Raw genomic sequence first — 14,748 nt, forward strand, 5'->3', positions numbered from 1 at the left:
ACATACAATACACACAATACATACATATACACACACACACACACCACACTGATATGATATATTTTTTGTTGTACTTCTTTGAACATTAAAATATTTTAAAGATGCCTAAAATGGAAGGGTACCAATAATATGAATCACAGCTACAGTATGTGTGTGTCACAAACACAGACTCAACATAATTAGTATACTTTGTAAAGTATTGATATTCAGAACCATTTTCAATATCTGAGAGGGGTTGGTGGGAACAAGCAAAATTGAAATAACATGATTCTTCAAGGGAGTGAACCAGTTCAAACATCTTACTCTAACATCAATATTAGTTTACATTTGTTCTGTAATGTACTTATCATAAAAAAAAGCTTTTACTATTTGTCTAAAAAATATATATCTTCTCACAAATTGATTCAATTAATTGATACTGGAAGTTAAACACTGTTTAAATTGTAAATATACTCACTTTTTAATTATTTTTATTCATTAATTGCACTACAGCTTTTTTGCTGTTTTACACAAGTGCTGTATGTTTTTTTAATAGAAAAACAGATGCTGAAAAAAATCTGTTTATGTAATCAACCAATTTACCCATCATCAATCGAGGCTTTTGTAGTGAAAACTGGCAGATTCAGATCAACTATCAATCGATCGAGCATCTCTAATCGGCATGCACATCCAGTACCACTTTCTTAAATCTTGCCTTTCAGCAGTCTTTTTTTGTTAAGCCCGTATTACCTTGGAGACAAGAGATTTAATGATCTTCAATAAAACACAAAGTGGCCAGCTTAGTAGTAGGAATGCTCCGATCGGGTTTATCAAGTCCGACATTGATCACTGATTTTATGTTACTGGATAGTCCGATTCAGATTTGGTTTTCTTCTTTATCCCTTTAACAACACTTTTACATTAAACTTCTGTATAACTAGATGCATGGAAGACTTGTGTCATATATTAAAAGTGTCATCTTTGGTGTTTTTATAATAGACCACAGGTGTTAACGGTTCATTTATTAACAACAAAATAAAATTGTGAAGGCTTATTTTGTTCAGTGACCATAAAAATACTAAATTTCCTTAAAATGTATACTTTAACAAATAAAATATGTACAAAAATATTTATCCAAAACACATATGGCATAAAAGAAAATAAAATATATTTCTCATAATTACTGTCATACTGTTAAATGTTTTCTGTAATGTACTTATCTGAAATAAAGTTTGATTAAAAAATAGTTTTCACTATTTCTGTATCCAAAAAAAATTTTTTTTATCTACATGTGTGATGTACACACGCACCAGAGGCAACTGGTCTAAGACATGGGAAGCTCCGCCTCCTCTAAAATGTTACAAAAAAATCTGTCAAGTACATACTGTTGTAGCACGCTCTTGTAATGGCAAAGTAAGGACAACACGTTCAGTTTCACGGTTGGTTCATTCAGAATCAGCGATGGTTTCTTGCAGTTCGTCTAACGTTATTTTTTTTCGAATACATTCCTGTGGCACTTCAGAATATGCTTTGTTTATTGGACAAATGTTTCAAAACGTCACTTCCAGCCTCTTGAGTAAATGAGGCAGTGGGATGGCCATGGCACTAGGCTGCTGCATGATGACAGGAGGAACTGACAAAGTGCTGGACCTCTTTTTGACTGGCAGTGTTTTAGTATTACAGCATTTCAAATTCAATCCCATGTGGATTTCTGGCAAGTGAAGTCTTGAGACAAGCTACTGTTCACAGTCTATTTGCTAGTGATATAGGCCACTACTTTTACTTGTACATATCATACTGTAAATAAAAACAAATATATCATTCTTGACCAAAACTTGTCAAATACTGTATGACACACACAAATAAACCCATTACAAAAAAAGCTGCACATGTATCAAATATTCTTAAAGATATAAGGCTAGCAAGTTTATCAAATTTACAAGACACATTTTGCTTTTAAGCTAACAAGACTGTTGTTTACTAAGCAGAAATTTCCAAATTCTTTTCTCTTTATGATTAAAAATATAAAATGCTTTACTTAACACAAGCTTGTGATCCAAACTAAGACAAACAGTGTCCTGTTTTAATTAAAAGGAAACACTTATAGGAGGTCTGAATTTAATAAAGCAGCCTTTTTACTCAAGTTTATTACTCCACTTAGTTTAATGTAAAGGCTAATATTCCTATTGTCACTGCTCTCTTATAAAACAAGCATTGACTTGCTGCTCTCCGTTTACAATACTGGAAGGTCGCTGCAATAAATAAATAAATAAAATGAAGACACGCCTGTCTCAACCATCGTATTACCTCATGTAATGGAGTACTGCAACTAATTTATCGTAAAGCTAAGAAAGCAGTGGCTATAAAGATCATTTTTGTAAATCGGTCTATTTACGAGTTACAGAGCGAGTCTTTTGTAGTGAAAATCAGCAGATTTTAGATCAGTGACTGATCGATCGGAGCATCCCTACTTGGTAGATGCTTTTGAAGTACTACTTGCCAATAAAACCTTGGTTGCCATTTGGAACAATTTTTAATTTCATCATATGCCTCTATCCTGTTTATATGGTTCAAACCAATATCCAGATGATGGCTTTTATTCATTACTAATGCAGTCAATACTGCTTGGACATAGGTTGATTAATGTAGTACGAGTGACTTTAGTGATCAACACAGTAACAAACATTTTTTGGTCTAATCAATTATTATTTGTGCTCTAGAAATGACTGATGAGAGGGTGACCCTATAAGACATCTTGCTATCTGTATATGCTTTCTAAATGAAATTATACACCTCCAAAAGCATGTCCTATTGTTTAACAATTAGGCTGAATGTGTGAGCCATGACTGGAACAAAAAAAAAAAAAAAAAAACGCTAAAAAAAATAGACTTGACAGATTTCAAAGCCTAATAATTTGCACAAAATCATGTTCACAGGCTCTCCAAATACTTTTGTTTCAAGTGCATACTATTCTAGTCTGTTCTGTCCAGAACAATAACGGAATGCATGTCTTTGGGAATAAATAATACAAACTTCACTGGAGGCAGACTCTTAACAGACAGCAGGTAAATAAAGATATAATAATTATCAAAATCATGGTCGTCGTATTGATTTGGTCTTGCTTTATCTCCACATCTTCAAGTAGATGCCCTTTATAAATGCAAATTCTGAAAGATTGCGGTATGACAGATACATAGTTTGTGAGGATCAAGGACTGCCTCACTCATGTGTATATGAGCAACAATGGAGCACCACAAGGTACAGTCTCATCACCTTTTCCATTCATACTGCACGCCTCAGACTAGAAATACAACCCCAGGTCACATTACTCACAGAAATTCTCCAATGATACTGGGGTGTATTCACAAGTGAATGCTCTGTTCCCCATAGTGGTAAGACAGAGGAAGGGGACAGTCAAGTGGATGGAGGAAGAGGATCTAAGGGTACAGGAGGGAATGGCAACATGGAGGAGGTCAGACAGATATGGAAGACCAAGGATGTGGATAGCCTTAAAAGTTAGTAGGAGAATTTTGAATTGAATTCAGAACCGAACTGGAAGCCAATGAAGCTGCTGCAAAACGGGAGTGATATGGTTAATATAATAGTTGTCCTCACAGGTGGTGCAGTGGTAGTGCTGCTGCTTTGCAGTAAGGAGACTGTGGAAGATTGTGGGTTCGCTTTCCGGTTCCGCCCTGTGTGGATAGCACTTTGAGTACTGAGAAAAGCGCTATATAAATGTAATGAATTATTATTAATATTATCATTATATAAAAGGTGTTCTAGTAATGATGCGGGCAGCTGAATTCTGGACCAAAGAAAAGGGAATTGCAATAATCCAGATGAGAAGTGACAAGGCTATGAACAAGGATAGCAGTGGTGTTTGGAGTGAGGGAGGGGCGAATACAATTAATGTTACGCAAGTGGAAATATGCAGACCGGGAGACATTATTGATGTGGGACTGAAAGGATCGAGTACTGTCAAGGATGACATCCAGACTCTTAACCTGTGGGGAAGCGGGGACAGAGGAATTATCAATAACAAATGAAAAATGATCAGTTTTGGATAATGTTGATTTTGTACCAATGAGGAGAACCTCAGTTTTGTCACTATTTGATTTCATAAAATTTGAAGAAAACCAGGATTTGATTTCTGCTATGCAATCAGTAAGTGAGGAGGGTGGAAAGAAAGCAGTAGGTTTGCTAGTGAGATAGAGCTGGGTGTCATCAGCATAACAGTGGAAGCTAATGTTATATTTACGAAAGATATTGCCAAAGGGAAGGAGGTAAATAATGAAAAGAAGGGGCCCCAAGACAGTGCCCTGGGGCACACCTGAAGTAACAGCAGTGGGTTGGAATGTGAAAGTTTTAGGCTGAACAAACTGAGTGTGGCCTGAGAGGTAGGACCTGAACCAATCTAGTGGAGTGTGGGGAATGCCAATCTAAAAAAATCTATTGAGAAGAGTAGTGTGACAAATAGTGTCAAAGGCTACACTCAAATCAAAGAGGAAGAGAATAGTAATTAAACCAGAATCAGCTGCCATAGTAAGGAAGTCATAAGTAATTTTTATAAGTACCGTTTCTGTACTGTGGAGGGGACGAAAACCAGACTGGAACTGTTCAAACAGATTATTTTGAGATAGATGAGAATGAAATTGAATAGCCACTATTTTTTCAAGAATTTTGGAAATGAAGGGTAGATTAGAAATAGGACGAAAATTACTGAAATTATTTGGATCACACCAGGTTTTTTCAGTATTGGGGTTATTGCAGCAGAAGATGAAGGAACAGTGCCAGTAGTGAGAGAAGAGTGGATTATAGCAGAGATAAGGGGGACCAGAGAGGGGAAGCAGGCTTTGACTAGAACTGTAGGGAGGGGGTCCAGTTGACAGGTGGATGGCTTAGACTTTCAGATCAAGCTGAAAAGAGGAGAATGAGTGAATTGGTGGGTGAAATTCAAATTAAGTACTGTAGGAATCCGTACATAGAGATTGATGAATATTCTGGATTTTATCATTAAAAAAGGACATAAGGGAATTGCAAAATTTAGGTGAGTAAAAGTGAGAAGGTAAAGAATCCTGGAGTTGTGTGGTATTGTTAAGTAGTAAACATAAAAACAATGACTTGGTGTTTCCTTCATTGGAAGAAATGATGAGAGTATAATATATTAGATTTAGTTTGGTCAATACAGTCCTTGTAATAAAGTATATGGTTTTTGTACATCTTTGTGAACAAAGAGTCTAGTTTTTTTTATATAACTGTTCAAGTTGCTAGCCTTTGGCTTTTAAAAGCCAAAGTTTAGGCGTCAACCAGGGAGCAGAAAATGTGAAAGAAACATCTAGTTTTTAATGCAGCGACAGAGTTAAGAATACCATAAAGTCCAGTGTTATTGTGTGAGACCAGTTCTTCAGGAGTGCATAAATTATCAATGTCCATAAGGGAAACAATACTAGAGGAAAGAGAGTCTAAGTTATTATTAATATTACGGAACGACATGATACGGGAAAGTTTAGTGTGGAAAGTGCAAGATTAACATTGAAGGAAATAAGAAAATGGTCAGTTATGGGGAGTTCATCTGCACAATTAAGTGGGGTAACTCCAGAATAGCAAATCAAGTCGAATATATTTACTTTGGAATGAGTGGGAACACCAGTATGCTGCTGGAATTCAAAACTCTCAAGGCAGGATGTAAAGTCTCTAGTAATAGGGACATTGATATAATCCATATGTATATTGAAATCCCCCAGAAGTATTATGTCTGATGAAACAGTTGATAAGTGTGTGAGGAAAACAGCAAAATCATTCAGAAAGTCATTATTTGGTTTAGGGGACCGGTAAACAGTTGCAATAATGGTAGGAATAAATCCATTTAATTGACATACAAGAAATTCAAAAGAACTGGAGGCAGGAACAGACAATGGCAAGACTTTCCATTCCTCACAATACATTAACGCAAGACCTCCACCATGGCCAGAGCCACGGGGTTGAGAGATATAAACAAACCGCGAGGGAGTGGATTCGTTAAGTTGGGAAAAGTCATGGGGTTGTTGCCATGTCTCAGTTAGACGGGAAAAGACAAACTTATGATCAGTGAGGAGATCGTGGATGAGAGGCCCGTTGTTTGTGAGTGAGCAGATGTTCAGCAGACCGAAGTTAACAACGACGTTATGGAAGACGCAGACAACTCCGATAGATAGATAGCTGTCCAGAGAACAAAATCAGGTAAGTCTCAAGGCAGGGATAGGTCGAAAAATAGTTCATACACAGCCAAATCAGCAGTCAAGCTAAAAATCAGTCTAGCTTTAAATGATTGAAAAATAAAACTCAATGAATAAATCTGCTCAAACTGAAAATGAAAACAGCTGCTTAGTCCATTAGATTGTAAATTAATTGTAAAAAAGTTATATATAAAAAAAAAAACACGTTAAAAAGTTACCTGGAGAGCAGCAGCGATCAGTCACGCACGCTGTGCTTTACTTGAGAATCAAGATAAAATAAACTGACTTAAGGACTACACAAAATGCGTTAGTTTTCTGAAACTTACTTTGTTGCAGTGTATTTGCAACATCAGGAATTTTCTGGTAATTGTCTCTACAATGTCTTTAAGGGACTAGTCTGAACTGGTGGCTTAACAGAAAGGAGAAGCAGCCTTCCTACAATAAGCGTATGTACTAAGTAAAAAGTGTCAAAGGTATTTAAGTCCAGAAATTTTGGGACTGTGAACAAATAACAACTGCTTAAAATTCAAATGCAGCTGCCACAAAAAAAACAGTTTAGGTTTTACATCTATCTCTGGATACAAAGTTGTGTGAATCACTTCTGCCTTGTTTGAGAGGCACCACTTCAGAGTGTGTCCGATTTCTGATGTAGTTTTGGAAGTGCTGCATCCGAAAGTTCCTACAGCCATGCCCTCTAGAAATAAGTAAGAGAATTATATAATCTCAGAAAAATGAGCTGAATAGAGAGTACATGCCAAGAGAAGTCAAAGGACACCATAAGTTGCTGCAAACACTGCAAAAAAAAAAAAAAATACTGAAGGGTCTGTAGATCCTTATCTGTTTTCAAAGCAATAGTATGAACCTGGTTGTATGGTATGGATTACTACGCTCTGTTTTTTTTGTTTTTGGCAATAATACTTAAAATTTATTACGCCTGCTTTCCTGATTGCAATTTTTTTTCTATTCTATCTCCAGGGGGGCTAGAAAACAGAGTTATTTTCTCAGCTAGCTGTATATGGGATGAAGGAGAGACAGAAAATCCCCCAATATGGAAGCTCCAGTGATTTTTAAGGTACTGCACCCATAGTCCAAGGTGCAAGTTCACTATAACTGTGAACTGTATGTCACCTGAAGGTTGGCAAGTGAAAGAACAGTCAAACAAGAGCAGTGTCAGAGGTACTGTATAACATAGCTGGGGGTCTATTAAGGCTGGGTTACATGATACATCATTTGATGCATGTACTTGGACATATCAGTGACTGAACCTGGCGTCATTGGGCATTTTAGGTCTTTCTAGGCGACCCAATTGAGGCTGATCAAGACTCAACCCATGTCCAAGTGGTTTACTACAGCCCCATGGCTTTCCTCTCTTCAGCCAGAGCTATCGGGAGGCTTTCTCTGCAGTCTCCAAATTATTCCCGATTCCTCTTCCATGCTTGCCCCGATTATGCCAAGGGTTCCATGGGCCTTCCACATAGATTGCCTTGCAAACCCCCTGCACACCACCTCTACAAGTGCCTTCTTCCTTTCCTTCAATGGAACCGTAAACTCAACCAGGATGTGAGGTTTTGTGGACTCTGAACTGATAAGGATGTTGGGTCTCAGTGTGGTTTGGCTTTTCTATATCAAATGACATCACCCAATCCCATGCTGTGTGTAGCAGACCAGTCTCACTGCTCTTTAATGGCTACCATGTCTGCTCTTCCTCCTTCATAAATGACACCCCTTTGGTGGACATGCAGACACTTCTTCTGGCATGTATACTCTTACTGATCTCTCTCTTGCCACTGACTTTAGCACTTGATCATGTTGCCATCAATATTAGCCCTTTCCCAGGGCCTTATGGCAGCATCTTAAGATATGCTAAAACATTACCTGCCTTGGGCACAGGTAACAGGCTGGTGATTCTATCTTACCCCACAAGGAAAGGTTAGATGGACGTGGTCGGTCATCATAGACTCCCTGGGTCCGAAACTTAATCCTATGGGGGTCTCCCTTCCAGATATCCTCCCAGGTGATCTTCCACTCCAAAACCTGCTCCCACTTCACCCATGCTCCTTGCTGCTTCAATGCCACTATTCTGAGATTCCTTTCCTCTTTGATGGCTGCTTAAAGTTTCCCCGGCACAAACTCCCTTATCTTTTTTCCATGGGCAGTGTCATAACTTTCTGTCACAACATTCTCAAGTCCAGCTCTATCCTGGGCTACTCTTCCTACTAGGACTTTCTGCTTAAGTCAGACTTCAATCCTTGCTTTGGTCCCCTTTGGACCACCTGACTCTGCATACTGCAGGTGCTCTAACACTCTAGTGACCGCAAATTCCTCCTTCACTGAGCTAAATGGGAGTGTTAGCTTACTGCTATAACTGTACAATGCAATACTGCTCAAGCTGCATGGCGGATCTAACCACCTTCGAAGATGGTTGCTGACCAAATGCTCAAAAACTTCCACTACTGTGGTAGGTACCTTGTAGATCAACAAGGGTCAAAGAATCCTTGGTAGGCTTCCCTGGAGGTAGATCCAGGCCTTACTATTTCTGGGACGCTGAGAACTATCCACTGCCTTCATCCCCTCAGTTTTTTGCCATCTTTGATGGTTTCCATGTCTGTTACGCTACAGTTATACACCTTGCCCAGACTCTTCACTGGCTGCTCTGTTATAAATGGTATGGTATCTGTTCTCCTCCCATTCAGAAGCAGAATGTAACAAAAACAAAAAAAAAAAAATCAATATGCCAAAGCAAATACCACACTGTTTAACTTTCCACAAGTTCTTTTAAACATGGGGCGGAGTGGTGGCTCTGAGGCTAGAGATCTATGCTAGCAAATGAAAAGATTCAGGTTCAAAGCTGTAAATGCCAGAACTGACTCTCTGCCACTGGGACATTGAGCAAGGCACTTAACCTGTACTTATTTCATTCTGGATATGATGTTAATCTGCATCCAGCCCTGCAAGTAGGTCCTCCAACTTGCAGGGAAAACCTGGGTGTTGGTGGCAGGATTGTCACTCCAGCCACCATAAAAAACCTCACACTGTTCTAGTAGTGCTGAGATGTCATCCATTGCACAGCAGCACTCGGTCTAGGGTCTAGGGGTGTGATATTTTCTGGGACTTTGATATTGGGGAGATTATATTTTGTCATCTATAGGGAAATTGATATTTTCTGGGACTTTGACGATAATGATAATTCCAAGATAATGTAATGTATTATTTGAAATTATATTGAATTATATTTTTGTCATCTATAGCTTTACTTATCAGGTCTTTTGGTATTTTTAAAAACGCTTTTGAAACAAGTTAGTTGTTGAGCTATCTTTAACGGCAACAGATTTACCACATAGTTTGCAGATTGCCGGTTACTTTAGACTTTTGAACAACATCAGTCTTTTCAAAACCAAACCACTCCCATACCACATAGTGAGAATAAACCACGCCTGACAATTAACTCTGGCAACTTAGATGGCGAGGCTGTTTTATCATCTGGCGCGGTTTGTTCACTCATTTTGAAGAAGCTTGCGGCTTGCTGGACGTGCACACCTACGCAACTCGCTTTGCGCATGCACAGTGGTCTATACTGTTGCATTAGTGAATGAACTATGTTTCTTTTTTTTGGAAAGCGAGTTACATACTCGATAATTTAATCTCATACATCGTTAAAACAGCTAGATATAATCGTAAAAAATGTAGATCGCACACGCCTACCTGGGTCCCAATCTGGGTGGTTTGTTATATGGTCGGTATGGCAACATGTTAAAAAATAAATAATAAAAACAAAACAGCACATGCTTCCAACCTCCTCCCCCCCTCTCTTTTGAACATCAAATAAAATCCACAAAACCTCCAACATTCTTGGTGCAACTATGTCAATTATGTCCAATTTGCCTGACAGTGAAGAGCGTTTTTTGGGGAGGGGAAAAGAAAAAAAAAAAAACACAAGACTAACGATCAAAAGAGAAAGCATTTAGAGCAGGTAGACTTATCACTGATGTTTGCAGATGATTTGGTTTTCCCCCAGTGGACAACAGTAAGCTAACTACACTAACCAGTAATGATCACCACCCCGGGAGTTAAGATGCTTATGTAAATCCTCATCCATCCACTAAACACATTACTGAAACATTACAAGCAGCAATAAAAATAGAAGCCTTTGTAGTCTTCTTTTGTGTGAATCACACAATGTTTGCATATCAGGTATGAGGTAAACTGCATGTTGCCAAGTTTTGGTTTTTTGTTTTTTTTTTTTCTTTTTTCATTTAGAGTTTGTACTTTTGCATATCCACACTCCTCTGACAGCTTGTAGCCACTTAAGAAGCATGTCCCTCTCAGCTCTGGACCATCAGGGATGTTACAGTATATTGTCCTGGGGACTTTTGAATCTGTTAAGATTATTGGAAGAAGTCAAATATACGGCCATGTCATTTTGTGAGGGAAGTTTATTCACTGGATAATAAAATAGCAGTCAATTAAATAACGTGTGATTTTATAATGACAAATTTTAATAATGAGACGTTACTTCACTTTTGATTAAGATTGAAAACGAATGTAAAGATCTGCTGAGAGAGCAGTGAAAATGGAGAATTTCAAGCACCCCTCAGATTCTTACCTGTCGCCCTGCTGTATAAAGTACCAATGAATACCACAGAGACAAAGATTCAAGAAGTTATTAGCACTGGATCTAAAATATGAGATGCCCATCTATAAAAGCAGTATTTGTAACTATACTGACAAATGTTACAAAATACCTGAATGCGTCATCTATACTAATAAAAGGCAAAGCCCTGACTGACTGACTCACTCACCACTATTTCTCCAAGTTCCCATGTAGGTAGAAGGCTGAAATTTGGCAGGCTCATTCCTTACAGCTTCCTTACAAAAGTTGGGCAGGTTTCATTTGAAATTCTACGCGTAATGGTCATAACTGGAAGCTATTTTTCACCATATAATGTAATGGAGTTGAGCTGGAAGTGCGTGGGGGAGTTTCGTGTGACATCATCACGCCTCCTACGTAAGTATGTAGAGAACAAGGAAGACCTCCAAACGTGCTAAAAAAAAACGCCATTTCACAATTGAGAAGGCAGAAAAAGATTATGAAGCAAGTGATGCATACAAGCGTATTCATAAATACAAGGATATTCATAAGTACAGCTACTGCGGAAACAAAGCACGGCGTGAACCGTAAGTTTATATTAAATTAAGTTCATAGACAGGCTGCCGCTGGCGTTTGTAATTTAGTGCCTGCCCATATAAGGCCGTCCGTCAGCGGCAATCCAATAAAAACACTGCTCCTAAATATTCATGGGTGAAGGACTGTGCTTATGCAGAGGAAGATGAGATGGTCAGGGTGGTGTTTGGCACAAACTCAGCGAAACTACGAGAGAAACTTTTAAGTGAGCGGTAAAAAGTAAGAGCGAGGGAGGGGACTTATTGACGCAAGCAGGCAAAACCACAATAGCACGCAGGCTCGATGTACTGTAGTGCGCGTCAACTCAATCTGAATTACACGCCACATTCGAAAGAATATATCTTTTCAATTTCTATTTAGTCCATATGTGTCATGCTCAAGGGCATGGTCCCCATCCGCCCGGCGTAATTATATCCGCCCGCGAGATCATTTTATATATTTTTGTTATTAATGGCCGGGATATGAAGCGCTGGTAACACAATAGACTACAGATCCCATAATGCAGCGCTTCAGCTGCCTTGCAACACTTACCGCGTTAATCAAGTCTAGCTTATGATGCTGCAAATTATTGCGAAGCTAGCCCACACGATGCCGAAGAGAAAAGTTGATTCTGAAAATAGAGCCTTTAAAAACCGATGGGAGGCTGAGTATATGTTTACTGACATTGCCGGTAAACCCATATGTCTCATTTATGGAGCTAATGTGGCTGTAATTACAGAATTTAATCTAAGACGGCACTAGACAAAACATCAGGACACTATGAGACAAAACATCTGACACTTCAGCAGACGTTTTACCTGCAAAATCACAAAGTGATTTCAAGTGAAGCTGCTTTTATGGGAGACACAAATGCACCAGTGCAATTTGCCCCACTTTCCCTGTTGCCAAGTAATGTTGAACCAAATCGGCACAACAATGTTCCCAAATACGCACTTTGCTGATAAACTGAGCTCACTGACTTCACACGGCGCTTTGGTGACTTTGAAGAACAAAAAAAGAATTTTGTCAACTAAATAAAAATTCCTTCTATTTAAAATTTAAATAGAACTTGAACAGATACGGTAGTTTATAATATCCACGCAGACTTGCACGTAAGAGCGGTAGTCATCCGTTTTAACAAACAGCGTATTGTACTGAAAGGCTGCCCATTTAATTATTTAGGAATAGATAAATAAAGATTTTGTACAAATAATGTTTTTCATTTTTCTTCCTTGATGGATTCTGCCACCCCAGCACAGTTGCTCACACCCCAAAGAGTGTGTATGTGTATATGATATATATATATATATATATATGTGTGTGTGTGTGTGTGTGTGTGTGTGTAGATAGATATGTATATATATATATATATATATATATATATATATATATATATGTACGTATATATATATTATGTATGTATGTATGTATGTACGTATATATATATTATATATGTATGTATGTACGTATATATATATATATATATGTATGTATGTGTATATATATATATATATATATATATATATATATATATATATATGACAGCAACACTCATCACTCACAACAGTGACAAAACAATTACATTGACAATCATGTTACGCTATTTTCAAAATGTTTCCTTTTCTTTTCATTACTTCTTTAACACACTACTTCTCTGCTGCTAAGCGGGTATTTTGTATATATATATATATATATATATATATATATATATATGAGAACAACAATGACAAAACAATTACATTAACAATCATGTTGCGTTATTATTAAAATGTTTCCTTTTCTTTTCATTACTTCTTTAACACTAAGAGCGGAGACTTTTGATCATGTGAACGTGTCTGCAAAAGTGGAGTCTCCTGCAAAGTCGAGCAGCCGCGCACAAGCATAGCTGTGCCGCCTTTTGAGACGCTGACTGCGCTTCTGCCTTAAGTCAAAGTGAGCACTTTTAATTTTTCATCCTCCCCTGAGCTATAGCCCAGACAAGTGCAAACACAGGACCCCTTTTCTACACCGCAGCAAAATAATATTAAGCGCCGAGTTTCTTTTGCACGATACGATTATGAGGTCGTCAGCTCGGATTATGAAGACACGCACAGGAGTGGAGGACTGACAGTGCCATCACAGCTGATTAATAGCTGGGACGCCTCACCAGTCTACACAAGACCCACCGCGACTGTCCCCAAAAGGCACTCATATCGTCAGCTTAAAACATCTCTACACTATATAAAAGAAAAAGGCAACTTTCCTTTCTTTACACCTTTTTCCTTTTATCCCAAACCAAAGCCTCTCTCTTAACACTGCAGAGGACACAAAACTAATTTTCTTTAATTGCTGGTAATGCCGGTAAGGCACTTTACCAGAGGCAGAAATTTGACGCTCACATAGAAAATGTAATTTCTATACCACAGCCATCGTAGTGCCTTTCAAAAAGGATCTACTACCGAGATGATCCATATATATTTTAGCTGCTGTTACTTACTTTCTGTTACACCGCCTTTAAAATGTAGTTTACCCAACCACTCCAGTACTGCTCAATGTACCTTTACTTCTTAAAAACGCTAATGTTTTACTGTTTAATAACTTATAGACTACATTTTATTATTTTTCCCTTGCACTCAGTGACCAAAGCTATACACACACGTAGACACATACATATATACACACACATATATATACCTGTGTGTATGTATGTTTGTTTGTACACACATATACATACATATATATACATACATACATACATACATACATATACATATACATATACACACACACACACACACCCCTATCTACATTGTATAGACAGATAGATAGATATATGTAGACTCAAACCCATTATGACAGCAGCAATCCAAGCTGTGAGAAAACAGTAAAAGGAGGCGTGTCAGACGTCGGGTACATTTTCTGATGTAGCTAGACGAAAACAACTTTGTGACGAAGCTGCAGCCAAATACACAAAACAATTACTTTGACAATCATGTTACGTTATTTTTAAAATGCTTCCTTTTCTTTTCTTTCCTTCAACACGCTACTTCTCCGCCAGGCGCGGGTATTTTGCTAGTAGACTAATACTAACAAGAAAAAGCATAAACTGGAACCATTACCAATCTTGTTAAACATAAAACAATATAATATATGCACATGTGTTATGATCAGTGATTATCACAAAATGAATCAAGAGCTTTGTCTTTACTTATGTAAAATAGTGAGAGAGAAACAGCAATGCTTACTGACTGTCAGACATGGATACCAGTAGAGGAGATACAAAACAAAAATCATTGAATAAAATAACTATTTGAGCTGTTTCTATTGTACAGTTATTCAAGAAATTGTTATTTTAAAAAGAAAAAACATATGCTGATATTTCATATTGTTGTGAGAACATATATCAAGTTTTGG

The 14,748-nt window shown here is 37.8% G+C and overlaps 1 protein-coding gene across 3 annotated transcripts in view; it reads right to left on the minus strand.

Annotated features, from left to right (window-relative positions):
- The window catches only part of ptbp2a (polypyrimidine tract binding protein 2a), a 101,867-nt gene that overhangs the window by 59,737 nt on the left and 27,382 nt on the right, over nucleotides 1-14,748 (minus strand). The window lies entirely within an intron of this gene.

Source organism: Polypterus senegalus, chromosome 14, assembly GCF_016835505.1.
Source record: "Polypterus senegalus isolate Bchr_013 chromosome 14, ASM1683550v1, whole genome shotgun sequence".
NCBI classification, from domain to species: Eukaryota; Metazoa; Chordata; class Cladistia; order Polypteriformes; family Polypteridae; genus Polypterus; species Polypterus senegalus.